The 9,932-nt window shown below is 44.3% G+C and overlaps 2 long non-coding RNA genes across 2 annotated transcripts; both read left to right on the top strand.

Annotated features, from left to right (window-relative positions):
• The first annotated feature begins 599 nt into the window (after positions 1-599).
• LOC144100058 (uncharacterized) lies at positions 600-6,044 on the top strand. Its single transcript, XR_013307507.1, has 4 exons — positions 600-690; positions 4,518-4,628; positions 5,749-5,838; positions 5,971-6,044. It is a non-coding gene; the product is annotated as an uncharacterized LOC144100058 (long non-coding RNA).
• Positions 6,045-7,198: 1,154 nt separating this feature from the next.
• LOC144100057 (uncharacterized) lies at positions 7,199-9,932 on the top strand. Its single transcript, XR_013307506.1, has 4 exons — positions 7,199-7,325; positions 7,709-7,800; positions 8,470-8,543; positions 9,772-9,932. It is a non-coding gene; the product is annotated as an uncharacterized LOC144100057 (long non-coding RNA).

The raw sequence follows: 9,932 nt of genomic DNA, 5'->3' as shown, positions 1-9,932 counted from the left end.
GCAAAATTACACTTCGACTTCACCAGAGCCACGGACGTCGACGTAGCTTCTCCGCACGATTCTGTCATTCTGTAAAGATATATGTGGGAAAGCTTGATTAACATGTTAGGCAGTGCGTGATGAGATATTTTTGTGGAAAACTTTAGCTTGATGAATTGTTATTATTACACTTCAACGACACAATACCCGCAGGCGTCGACATAACACCTGGACGTGAAAAGCAAACTAACAATAAAAGACAATAAAAAACAAAAAATAATTGTAAATAGCAATAAGAAATAATAAAAATAAAAAGGAAATACAAACAACAACAAACAACAGGTTGCGTACTGGCGTTTTGAATAAAACCCGCGTTACAGTGTTTTCGCATTCCTCCACGTCAGCACTTGAATTCCCTGGTATTTTTCGAAATTTTTTATCGTCCTCCCCGGTCAGCTAATGCAACAGCACACTTCCCAATTGCTTAGTTCCAGTGAAAACATCAGATGTGAGCGTGTTGAAATAAGGTACCAATGAAATAGTTTTGTAACGCCCACTGTGTTCACTCGTCGCCCTGGAAACCACGTTTTGCTTCCCATCACCCACCTCTCTGCAGCGAAAGAGAAGGCGTCCGCTGTGGCGCTCATCCTGGAAACCCGCCATCTCCTCAGCGGACATACATGCCTTCAGCGGCCACCCCCGTACGTGAGGGTAAGAATGTCTCTTTTTTACAGCAGCACCAGTTGAGGCCACGTTTCCCCGTTTCTAGGGCCTGGTTGGCGTCGCACGAAGAATAAGCGATGTGCAACGAGGAACTGCGCTGCTCGGTGTGTTAAGGACCTGTGGCGTCCTCTATGCGTAGCGGCGTGAACTACGCTGGGTTTCTTTGAGCACTTGATTATTTGGGCTGTCATCAAGAAAGCAGTCAATGCTTCATCGCGAAACCTCCTGTTTTTTTTTCTTGTCTAGCAAAATTACGAATAGCGTCAGTCATGCCTTGGGAGTCACGTGAGTTGCTTTAGAACCATATAAATAAGCACTTAGGACTCCAACAAAGACAGTGCCATCTCGAAAGGTGGGGACGAAGGTTTTCCTCACACTGCCAAGAGTCAGTGCTTCAGGTCGGCCACCGCTGCCCCATTGCATGGCAGGGAAGCACACAACGTGCACTATAATAGTGAATTTTCTGTTTCGTCGGTGAGCAGGAATGATTGCAATTAGCTGATGCTATGTCGTTTCTGAGTCTGTTTGCTACATTGTACTGTCTTTACATGTGCAGAAAAAAAAACGAAATAGTTAACAAGAACCGTGACGGCCACACGTGGTAGCAGCATACTTGCCATCAGGTAGAAGTGACATTCATATGTTTGAGGAACTATAATGTTACATGCACAAGAGCCAATGAACGGAAAGCAGCTCTCTCGTCTTGCAGATAACCTGCAAGCAGTCCTAGGTGAACTTTAACATGAAATGAGTGCTACAGCCTGCCTTTGCTGCAGTCCGCATAGCCATGTTAAACATTCTAGGACAATAATATTGGGTATTTAAAAATTGTAAGATACTTTTATGTAAATATTGGAGGTAATGGTCCGTTCTTATGATGTGTAACAAAATGTTTTGAGATATTTCCATCTCTCGCATCCAGCAGTTAAGACGGCAGTAGCATGGAAAACTGATGGGGAACGCTTTTGATGATAGCAAAAAAAAAGGGTCTTGCCGTCGGGTGGTATGTAGATACATATATGGATTCTTATACTGTTCCCCGCTCAAAAATACTTTTGTCCAGAATTGTTGGGTGTGCGGGTTTCTTCATATGCTTGAAACGATTATAGTGCTACGGTAAATGGAAGCAAGGGATTTCACTTGCATAGCTGTGAAGTTTTTCATTATTGAGCCTGGAACGCCCCTATGAACATAGCTAGCCCAAAAGGTGTTTACATTATTTTCACACCATCTTTACCAGAGCTTCGGTTCCCAACCCTTAAAAAAACTTGAGACACTAAATAGATTCTCCATAAGCTTCTGCCTATAACGTCTATAGATGCTCTACAAACGAAACCTAGAGAACAGCCCATAGGCAGTTAAATGCTACAGTCTATAGACAATCTACATATTTATGACCATACACTTTTAGTAGACTTTTGTCTGTAGACAAGTCTTTAGACTACGAATGGAAAAAATTACCTATAGAAAGATAATTCTATAAGAAGTCTACGGACTGCACATAGGCCATTTTTATAAGGGCAAGGCACTTGATAGACTGCACTCGTTCGTTTTCGTGCCATTGATTTACGTGCGGCATCGCCGCATAAGAGACCCTGCTTCAGTGACAGCTTGAAGATTTATTCCGGCATTTAATTACACTGCATCGTGCTGACGAAATACTATAAAGCAAAATGCATTATATTCCTAAATTTTCCCGTGTTTTCTACTTTTTTTTTCACGTGAGTAGGAGTGCGATACAGATATCCTATCGTGTACAGATATCCTATCTTATGCTGATATCCTCTCCTGTTGCCTTTTTATTGCTTGTAAGACATTCCTATTTCCTGTTGGTGTTCTTATGTAGCAGTCTCTGGAAAATCGATTTGGGATATCCGGAGCTTAATATATATGTGATTAGTTTATACATATATACAATACGATTGTGGTATAGTTCGGTCGAAAGTTCCCAGGCCACAGGGTCTGCTTTTCTTCGGTATATCCTGCCACTTACGATGCCGATAAAGTTTTCAAAGTTCTCACAGGTTAGAATGATACCTCTTCTACTATCTACAGACATCTTGAGTTTCGGGGATACCGTAACATCCTCACTGTATTGCTCAAAAGAAGACCCTGTGGCCTGGAAAATTTTCGCCGACCCTACACATGCCGCAATAACTTCAATGTGTAGGGAGCTCATCTACTGAGTTGTAGGAATCGAATTCAGTCCAACCCCGGCAGCAGCTTATCGATAGAGGCAGAACTCAAAAAGCACCCGTGTGCTGTGTGATCTCGCGAACCGCTACAGATACCCAAGTCGTCCAAATTTATCCGGAACCCTCCACTACGGCGTCCCTCTTAGTCTGAGTAGCTCCGGGACATTAAACCTCATCACACCAAACCATGCCACACACTACTCCGTACCGTACCATACCATACCATGCCGTACCATACCATACTATACTCGCTAACTTTAACATGGCTTCGTTACTTCCTCTTGCATCGCCAACAGTTCGTATTTGTTAATAATCTGTCCTCTAACCTTTCCCCAGTTAACTCCGGTGTACCGCAAGGCAGTGTGCTTGGTCCCTTATTATTCCTTATTTATATCAATGATTTACCTAATAATATAACTTCTAGTATGCGAATTTTCGTGGATGATTGCATTATATACCACCCTATTAGATCTACTAATGACCACCTGGCGCTCCAATCAGACCTCCTTACTATTAACGACTGGTGCAACTCATGGTTAATGACTCTTAATGTATCCAAGTGCAAAGTCATCTCTTTCACCTGTAAAAATAACAAACTAGCTATACATACCGTATTCAAAATGATCTACTCTCTCACGTATCACATTACAAATACCTCGGCGTTAACTTTTCTTCAGATCTTTCATGGTCATACCATATCTCATCCATATGTGCCGTCGCCTCAAAGTCATTAGGATACCTACGCCGTAATCTCCGAAATTCACCATCTAATATTTGAAAACTAGCATACCTCACTTTTGTTCGTCCACAACTTGAATTTCCTTCTCCCATTTGGTCTCCCTATCATAAGAAATGATCATCGCGTTAGAATCTATCCAAAACAGAGCAGCACGATTCATTTCACGAAACTTTAACTGCCACTCAAGCGTCACTCAGATTAAAACAGATCTTTCTCTACAATCATTAAGCATGCGCCGTGACATCACTCTCCTCACACTATTTCACAAATACGCGCACTTCAATAGAACTACCTCATTTCAACTCGATGTCTCATCCCGCACGTCGAAAAGATTATATAATCAGTTTAGTTTCGCAAGAATATATGGTGACACATTGGCTTTTAACTCATCTGCATTACCACGAGCCATCAGATTATGGAATGATCTCGCAGACAACATCGCTTCCGCGTCTAATCTAGAATCTTTCCATTCTAAACTCGTCACATATTTCACTGAAACAGTCATTTAGCACACCTACGTTCAAGTCTATTATTGTTCTTTGCTTTGCTGCTACACTCGTGCCATTCGGATGTTTTCTTACTTATGTTTGCTTGCCATGTTTCCGTGTTTGCCTTAATCGCGCTTTGTTTCCACGTTCGGTGAGCACATCATCCTGTATTGTAGTGAATTATTTTGCGTCGCGTACGTTTCCTTTTGTTTCCTTTGGTTATTAATGCACTGTATTATATCTTTTTTTCGCCCCCCTTACACAATGCCCAATGGGCCTGTAAGGAATTTCAAACAAACAAACAAATATCAAACCCCCAATATTTTTTAAATACCTGACAAGTGCGCTGGAAGTACGCCACCAAAGCTCTCCTTATTTCATCCTGATTGACAGCTGGATGCTGAGCCTGTGCCTGGAGTGTTACCATCACATGGGTGCATCGACCTCCGGTTTTCGTCCAGCAACGCCTACCGCCAAAGCCCTGCGGCTGCACACAGGCTGAAGGTGAGGACGACTGCCCATGACTTTGCATGACTCCATTGTTCATGGTCTGAAATCCGCGACTAACGAACTGAAGAAAAGCCTGGGTATATCCAGAATTCCATACTAACATTAAATTCGATGCAGAACACTCAAGACACAAGACAGTCTAGTTCCCAGTCTGACGTTTTTCAGTCCGACTGGGAACTATAGACAAAACCCTCTCTCAGTTTTGAGAGAAGTAAAAACATAACTCATTCACTCTGTCGGTAGACGCCTCAAGAGCACCACGAACGCTGACTAATAACTTGGCAACTCAAGCTTTTAGTCGGCGTTCGTGGCGTGCTTGAAACGTACATCGAATAATTGAGCCAGCTATGCGTTATTTCCTTTTCTCAAAACCGAGCGACGGTTGAGCCGCGAATAAGGTCAGACTGTGAACTAGGTATTATTTTTGTAGTGCAAGTGAGTTCCGCGAATCGCCAAATATAATTAGCATGTACAGCACTACTCAGAGATTTTGCTCCCTTGAATATGCGTGCGTCATTGTGCCTGAAATATAAAGGTTGTCAAACGTACAGCCTGTCAAACATGCATACAGGCTTTCAAACATTTTGATTTTTGAGCTTTTGATTTCGGTAGATATCTCTGAGCACGCCCGTATTTTAAATATCCGCAGTGTCATTCAGCTTAATCATTTTAACTAGGAAACTGCGAAATCAGTGCGAAATATCCGTTTAGTGACGTGTGGGTGGTAAGCCGGGCGTTTTTTTTTTTCAATTTTCATTCAGAAAGCGATAAAGCAGGTACCTTCATTTGCTTCGCCTAGTTATCTGCATGAAAAATGAAAGGGGGGGGGACATGATTTACAGGATGATGTAACGCGACCAACCTTCAAAAACTAGTAAGGCGTGCCTAGTCAGGCTGCTGTGCTCACCACACGTTTCTGCTGTGTTCATCATTTGCTACTTATAAGCTGTGCCTGCCTAGCAAGACGGTCACATATGAAACTGCTGGGGAGCGTGCAGAATGCATTTTCTAAAGACTATAGGAAAAATTAGTTAACCGTGTAGGCCACGTTGCCATGTGTTAGTAGCTGCGAGTCGATAACCAAGTGATTTCTAAAACTGGTTTCTTTTCATAGCGGGGAGGCCTGAGCTCACCGAACAAATGAAGACGCTGCCATAGTCTGGGAGGCTAGCCATGGCGCTCGTGGACGCTGGCCTCCACTCTGGTGAGTATCTATGTTGGGGCGGGGCTTTTGGCACCCTTATTTTTTTAACTTGAGCTTGTTCTCGTATAGCATGCCACCGGAATTTTCTTGTTCATGCTTTTATTAACACTTAAGTGTGCCACCTCAACGCAGCCCCCCTGGTGTCTACGGTCGCCTTCTTCATCCTGAACTGAGAGCGCTGCCGAGCAGGCTCCGTGGGCATGCCGTGGAAAAAAGCTGAAAGTCGCTTTCCTCGCCTCCACGGCAATCAGGAAACTGAGGGAAACATCTTCGGGTAAGGAGGACCACGAAATGTTTTCCTATTTCGAAGCTCACTTAAATCGCATGGGCTGTTAAGTACGCGAGCGTTCTTAGTTGCATCAAAGCGCGCCGCTTGCACCGAAAACCTTTCCGATCTAACTAATGCTATGTATAAGCTTTTGGTTTGACAGCTACTAGGCATTGCTCTATGAGGTTACTGTATCTACGTAGTTGCTGGCTTCGGCCTCGTGTCAGGACTTATCCGGTGTTTGCAGCGTTCCTTTGCTGGCCTGTGAGCGAGAACGTATGATGTGCCTTCCTCGAGCACCAAGGAAAAGCTGCGCTTAAAGCTGTTTTAAACTAAAATAAACTTTTCGGACAATACATGGCTGGCATCAAATTTACTGCAGTGCGTAATTTTTTTTCTGTCTGTAGCAGTGACGCAGTATCTATAACGTTGCTGTGAGCCACAACTAGTCTGAATTTAACTGCGCAACACTGGTGTTCTTAATCTGTCACGTTCGATAAATTTGCTTCTGTTTATGAAATCAGGCTCCACTAATTCACGTTTCCAGACGCTGAGTGGGGCGCAGCAAATATTTGGTTGCTCCAAAATTTGTTTTTGTTTTTCATAACATGCACAAATAGAAAAGCAAATAAAAATCAAGGCAAACAATTGGAGTGGTATGGAGGGCATATGCAACAAATGTAAATAGCAATGAATGATTATTTCTTCACTTTATAAAGCCCCACATAGCTCGAGTCGCTTTGGGACTTTAAACCCCCATAAACCATAATACCTTCACTTATAAAGAACCCACCTTAGAGGAGAGCGCTGCTCTTCACAGCAAGCCTACTCAACTGTTAGATAACCTGCTGGATTCCCCAGACAGCGTATAAGTATGGGCGAAACTGTCCAGCCATTCAAGCTATAAATGCATGAGTGCAATACTGAGGCAACACATGCCACTGGTTATCATTGCTTTGAAGAAGGCGCGTCCCTCACCTCCACATTTGCATTACTGTATCAGCCGATTGATAACTGGAGTTCTATTTCTGTTTCATGGCGATCTTTTCCTGCGTTTATTATCTTTCGCATGTCTTCCCTCTTTCAGCCTGGGTGCCCTTCTTGGAATCCAAAGTGATGGCCCAATCGGTGCCGAACCCTTCACCAGCCATCTGGGCAGACCTCGTCACGTGTGCTGAGTCACTCGTCCGAATACATCGAAGCGGCCCAGGCGCACATGGTGAGGACCGAGAGGTCGCTTTTGTGTCTACAACACACCGCAAGGTGGCCCTAATTCGTTCGCTCCATGCATATAAATGCACAATATGCGTGCGGGATCCTGCATTCCTCAGATGAGATTGCGATGTGCGAAAACGACACAGGCTCATCTTATGGCATGACAGCTTGTAGCGTTCTGGTGCCAATCCTGAAGTTCAGGGACTGATGCTGTGTCCCACTTGCAACAGTCACTACAGCCAAGCGAAGCAGTTACTGAATATTGATCAGTGTTTATTGAACGCTACCAAGAGAGAAATTAAGATGTCTACCTGCATTCATGTGGTTTCATCGTACCTCGCTTCCACCGTATCAGCTGGACTGAAGAGGGTTTTTTGTTTTCCGCAGACCGCCAGCTTTGAACATGCCTGTGACCCCCTTGTGGACAACCCCAGCTGTGCTCTCTGGTTTCGGCGAGTGCTGGACTGCCCGGCCTCCCGGTAAGCCCGTACTCGTGATGTTACTACTTTGTGTAAGGGCTTTTCAGTGGCCTAGCACACCACAGCGGTAGGCAAGCGTCGACGGCTCTGTTGCACGAGACACTGCAGAATTTCTGCTCGCTTAGGGAACCGAAATCCTCCAGATAACCTTACCGGTGACTTGTGACCCTAATCTTGTTCGAACTCTCGGGCCGTGTTTCGTCTCAGGTCAGAAGCGCTCTGCCGTCTCGCCACCTATCGTTTTCATTGCAAAGCTGATACTGACGCTGCAGTTGAAAGATGAACCAGTATTCTTTAGGGTCCAATTCTGAGTACATGTCCGATACGGTTATCGCCAGTTAGGTGAAGCTCCGAATACTGATGCGATGACAGCTGATCAGTCTTTTTCCTCCACCCTGCACCTGTTCGAGTGGTCTGACTTCCCGGTTGCGCTGAGTGAAGAAAATTGCTTAGACTCGTTTACTAAAGGATTTTACTGATGAGCCAAGGTGGCAGACCATGGAATGTTGCGCCGCCGTCAGATATTCATGTAGCTGACCAGATAAGGCATAGCTATCCGCAATGCCAATTTCAAAAAGGGGAAAAAACTAGTCACTCAGAAATAGCTCTTGCATATTTGCCTACGATGTGGGCAAAGGTCTTGATTCCTATATTTCTCTTTCCCATCAGAGGAGTACGGGATCGTCGCAGGCTAGCGACGCTTTCCTGATGGCTTCGCATACATCGTGCCAAAAGCAGCCTCGGTGAGTGGTCAGTCTGCAGTCCTTGTAGCGAATGTTTTTAATAAAAAGAACTTGTATGCACTTCTAGACAGAGCGAAAAGGAAATTCTGCTTCTCTTAAAGGAAGTAAGTCTGTCACGACTGAAATGGCCAGCTTTGCATTGAGGTGTTTGAATTTAGGGACAGAAACAGCTTCATAGTGGGGCCAGGGACAAAAGTGATGCTAAAGTAGTATATACACCTAATATTGGTGGCCACGTTCTATTGTCTAATATAATGCGGAAGAGACTACCACTCATTAATATCCATGTGGTATTCACCTACGACGTCTAAATAATTAATAATCGCATTTTCCTGTCATGCTACATCGATATCGGTGTAAACCGCCGAACGATGGCTGTGACGTCAAATAGTGGTTTAGATCACGTGGGACATTTAAAAACTTTGATATAATCGCTGCTTCAGAGTTCTATTTCACTACAGTGCACGGTTCTAATAATGACTTACGTATCGTTACAACCAAGATAACACGCATCCAGATGTTTTTTGTGTAGACTCATTTAATTTGATCTGACTGAAATAAGCAACTCGAATTTAACACGAGCATCGCATCCAGTGTGTAGGACAGATCGATGTCCCTCAGGATAACGAAGTGGATTCCAGGAGAGGGTAATTCTAATAATGGGTGCCGTTAAGTAAGGTATGATGATGTGAATGTGGTGGGTGAATCAACCAAAGGTGTCGGTGTGAAAATATTGATCGGGTAGGCTTTTAAACAGCTTGATTTTAGAAAGATATAAGAGCTTAGAGCCACATGCTCTAGAGACTTCTTGCATACGTGTAGCGAGGTGCCTCATACGAAACATGTGCCGATCTGTTTGCAGCCTGTGCCCTGAATATGAGTGTTGAAGGTACGAAACGTGCCAAGTCAGTCACTATAAGTGTGCACGTTCTCAAAGATGCTGTCTTCTCCTCATTACATGCCAGAGTGTTATTGTGCAGCATCCGTCGTTTGGCTAACTATGCCCGCCCTATGAGTTTGTATTTTCTAGCCTTAGGCTTTTGATCTGTGCCACTTTTCCAATTAGATTCTTCCAAACGTGCCCACTCTTACTGAAATCAGTAGACCAGCACTGGTCTTTCCTGTGTGTAGGTGTGCTGCCACTACGGTGTCTTTCTCATTATGAATACGGTCCTTAATGGCTAAGCTTCTCAGCATTGTTTTTCGCATCCTTTTCTTTGTGCTCCAGTCTGGCTGTTCTATTGGGAAGCCAATGCTGGGCCCTCATAGGCCACTCTGCTCTGAGCAAAGTTTGAGTCTCTGCGGTCTGCACAGACTTCGTCATGGCAGTGGATGCGGATCCGCGCGGAACATCTGCTGCGAGCCCAAGGCAGCTGGCATGCAGGAGGT

The sequence above is a fragment of the Amblyomma americanum genome, chromosome 8 (genome assembly GCF_052857255.1).
Source record: "Amblyomma americanum isolate KBUSLIRL-KWMA chromosome 8, ASM5285725v1, whole genome shotgun sequence".
Lineage (NCBI taxonomy): Eukaryota > Metazoa > Arthropoda > Arachnida > Ixodida > Ixodidae > Amblyomma > Amblyomma americanum.
The sequence above is the reverse complement of the archived record's forward strand: the minus strand, read 5'-3'. Positions and strand labels throughout refer to the sequence as shown.